Source organism: Schistocerca piceifrons, chromosome 8 (assembly GCF_021461385.2).
Source record: "Schistocerca piceifrons isolate TAMUIC-IGC-003096 chromosome 8, iqSchPice1.1, whole genome shotgun sequence".
Taxonomy (NCBI): Eukaryota; Metazoa; Arthropoda; class Insecta; order Orthoptera; family Acrididae; genus Schistocerca; species Schistocerca piceifrons.
In genome coordinates, this window is record NC_060145.1 from 54,919,763 (window position 1) to 54,924,173 (window position 4,411).

The window sequence follows — 4,411 nt, forward strand, 5'->3', positions numbered from 1 at the left end:
GAGAAAGCTGATGATTCAAATTTCGTGAGAAGTTTCCGCCAAATCCTGTACCATTTCGGACACTCTCTGCCGTATTTCGCGATATTACAAAACGGCTGCCCTTCTTTCAACTATTTCGATATATCCAGAATGAGATTTTCACTCTGCAGCGGAGTGTGCGCTGATATGAAACATCCTGGCAGATTAAAACTGTGTGTCGGACTGAGACTCGAACTCGGGACCTTTGCCTTTCGCGGGCAAGTGCTCTACCAACGGGGCGTGAGTCGTGCTTGGGTAGCTCAGTTGGTAGAGCACTTGCCCGCGAAAGGCAAAGGTCCCGAGTTCGAGTCTCGGCCCGGCACACAGTTTTAATCTTCCAGGAAGTTTTATTTGCGACGATATTTGATGATCGCATCCGCTAACAAGTTTTATTTACTCTTTAAAGCCTTCCTGCCTGCTTTTCCACTAAAAACTACTATTCTGTCTCTAAATTTGTGATCCTTTAAAGAAAAAGACTACCGTTTTTCAGAGGCAGTGCTCCTGCTTGAAGTTCAGCTTCATGTTGTGATTCTGGTTGTTCCTCGTTTCCGTTGACTTGGACTGGTTGTGTAAGGTTTTTTCATTGTTTACTGTTGTGACATTTCGGAACAAAATAATACCCTCGCTTGTGCAGCTCACATAACTCTCCGAAATACATTTTAGAAATACAATTCTCTCCGTGTTGTGTTCTCTTCTTGGCCTGATTCAGAGTCTGTGCCGACTCCACTGTAGCTTGAATGGATTTTTTTGTTTTATATGTCCGACTTCTAATTTCACCACACAAGTCTCCGGGGTTGAGCAGTTATTGGCCGATGACGACACGCAATACAGTTTGTTAAAGCGGAGTTCGCCGTTATTAATTATGTTTTTAGATTTAATTTTATTACTCGTACAGAGACTCAACGTTCCTTTGTTTATCAGCTCGTTGTCAAAATAAGTATGAAATGCTAATGTCTTTGCAATACATAATGTCGACTATTGAGTTAAGGTTCGTACCTATTTTGCTATTTTAGAGAAGAGAAACCTTAAGCGCTTCTGTTTCTATAGTCTCAGTATCAAATGTTCACTAATTTCAATTTACTTCCTGTCTCAGTTCAGTATTTAACACAAATTACGTACCAATGTCATTTCAGAGATATTACGTCGGTTCCACACTAACTGAATAACACGTAATTGTCATTTAACATTTTTTTTATTATTTTGAGCTTTTCCTCATTACATAGGCTTATCTCCAACATAATAATTTACTTGGAAATTACAATACAAACAATAAACGTTCTTAGACCATATTTTCAAAATATTCCTCCAGGTGTTTCGATCTTGTGTGTCCTCTTCCTCCGCGCCCATTCTCCTCATTGTGTGCTGTACATTATGGAGCCAGGTGGTCACTGGTCGTCCTCTTCTTCTTCTCCCCTCCGGTTCCCACTCCAGTATCAATTTTGGTATTCTGGTTTTCTCCATTCGTCGTACATCCATTACGTCATATATTCTTTCTTTCACTTCCATTCTCCTTATTACATCGGTGTTCCTTATCTTTTCTTTCCTGGAGATTCTTGCCGATCTTCTCCAAAAGTCCATCTCTAGAGCTTGTAATTTTTTAATGTGCTTCATGTTAATTGTCCAGGTCTCCGTTCCATATAGAACCACACTCTCTAATATGCATTTGTATATTAATTTAATAGTTCTGCTCATTACATTCCTGCTCCATAAGACTGAGTTACGCATCCCAATTACCCTCCGTCCGCTACTAATTCTTTTATTGATTTCTGATTCTGATTTTCCCTCGATTTCTAAAATGGATCCCAAATAACAGAAAGTGTTTATCTTTTTGATTTTCTTTCCTTCAATGTATAGCTCATCTGAATCATTAGTCAAGTATTCTGTTTTTTGGTAATTAATCTTCAAACCCCAAGTTTTGTATGCTACTGCTAGTTGATTGCACATATAGTTAGCATCCTCCTACTTGATCATCAGCAAATAATAAATGATGTAGGTAAACTCCATCTCTTATTTCTAATCCCATACTATTACATTTACGAGACCATGTTCTAAGGCTAAGATCTATATAGATTTTAAATAATGATGGTGACATGGGACAGCCTTGTAAAAGGCCTTTGCTTGTTCTAAATTTCTGTGAAAGTTTATTACCAACTTTCACTTGGCAAATGTTATCTTTATACATCTGTTATCATTTAACATCATTTTTATTAATAATCCTTTTTCTTATGACGTAAACGTTAATGAATGATCACTATCTAAGAGGAAAGAGGGATTGATCCTAATCATGAGACAATAGTTTTTAATGAGCCCGCAATCGTGAATTAAATAAAAAGTCACGTTCAAGGATGATATGCAAACAACTTTCGTTACGTCCGTTTTCACGTATCTGTCAAAACTAATCCTGTCGGAACATCGAATCGTAACTATTACGTGGAAGTTTATTCTAGTCCCCGAATTAATTCCTTTCAGATACGCGCACGACCGAACAGCAGAACGGAATACAAACGACTTGTTTTAACAACCGAACAACGCAATGACGTTACATTACGACAATGTCCGCCCAATGAACATCTCTTTGACTTTATCTTCTCTACTCTGCTTAATTAAATTATCCCTAATTACAATTTATTCAGCTATTTAACGAAAACATCTAACAAAAAATAAAATAAATTTATCACAACGTAAAAGATCCGTTATAAGTCTTATGTACGTACTTCTAAGCGAGCGTCATCTGGAGCTCCACAGTGATGCACGTTTGTGTGAAGCACCTTACAGTCTTTGGTCCTAAGCATTCCTCGGCAATATGTTGATATCTATTCCGAACAGCGCCAAATAACAATTCCGTCTACTTTGGTTTTCTTTTTAACCTTCCTGACGGCCGCATGGTTTATCGTGGATGGTCACTGACACTTCCATAGCGAATCTGGAAGCACACAACGAGCACGAACTGAACACTACAGAAATTGAACAGCCGCACTAAGGGTGACTGTTCAGGCGGCCACCTCCTGGGGTGAGCAAGGATTTGTGGAGTTCCTGTAGACTGTAACCCATTGTGAGCGTTTCCGTTGGACTAGAGGAAGCGATGGGAAAAACCTACCGGTAGAAGCCGACACCATTATTTCAGCTCAGAAAAGCCGGTATTTTTCGGTTTTTGTTTGGTCTCCGCTCTAACAGTTTTTTAATTTTTTACTAATAACCGGTTAAAAACCCAGCGTATCAACTTCTCATAGCACCAGTGCTAAAATTTTTGCTTTGTAATTAAAACTTTTGTTTAAAATGTTTAATCTTCATTCGTAAATTACACACTGCTTTGTAACACTGAATTATTTTAGGAATTGGGAAAACTGAAGAGCATAATTTTTATAACAATGCCATAAGTTAGAAAGTAGTAACAAACACATGGTTAAGCACCGGTACAGCATTGCAAAGACGATAATGTAGCTGTAGCCGTATGGTGTGGCCAGTTAGATGATACCCGTTTACGTGCAAGACTTGTCCCCACTTGGTCTATACCGTAGTTTCTCCCTGTCATCCTCGGATATTAGTTATGCTGCCGACTGGTACCATCCCTAACTTGGAAGCATTGTAAAGAGCTGGAGCAATGAAGAGCAATGCACCATTTGCATTAAAAGTTAAAAACTGGAGGGGACGCAACAAACTTGCAACATCATTCAAGACCATATAAGACGAAAACGTCCACAATGTTCCTAGGAAGAGAAGGGAAATTTAATTGATATATCTATAACTTTATTTAAGCGCTATAAACATGGGGTAACAACGCACCGAAGTAATCAACCTGTGACCTTTCGCTCCCGATTCGCTGCGCCCGTCTCCTTCACCTCAGCAATCTTCGCTGATGATACCCGTTTACGTGCAAGACTTGTCCCCACTTGGTCTATACCGTAGTTTCTCCCTGTCATCCTCGGACATTAGTTATGCTGCCGACTGGTACCATCCCTAACTTGGAAGCATTGTAAAGAGCTGCAGCAATGAAGAGCAATGCACCATTTGCATTAAAAGTTAAAAAGACCAATTTTTGCCCCATATCGATCGCGACCTCCTACTCTTTCACCTTCATTAGAATTTTTCAATTATTGTCCAAAGTCTACGGCTATTACTGGAAGTAACAGCAATAAAAAACCGAAAATCGGTTATTTCAGAAACCGGTTATTTCTGAACGGGTTTAACAGTCAGGTTAAACTGGAGATAAAAAGTACCGGTGTAACCAAAAACCGATTGTTTCAGGGATAACCGCCATCCCTACCCTCGGAATGCAGGTAGGTCGTTACTTAATGAATAGGTAGTTTCCAGTGAGAGTGGACGGAAATTTCACAGATTTTTATATGGAACCAAATTTTACGGCGCAGTTTCCATATATCTGTTGAGACTAACT

At 39.2% G+C, this 4,411-nt stretch overlaps 1 non-coding gene across 1 annotated transcript; it reads left to right on the forward strand.

The window, feature by feature from the left end:
* Window positions 1-266: 266 nt before the first annotated feature.
* Trnas-cga lies at window positions 267-341 on the forward strand. Its single transcript has one exon. It is a non-coding gene; the product is annotated as a tRNA-Ser (tRNA).
* The last annotated feature ends 4,070 nt before the right edge of the window (window positions 342-4,411 follow it).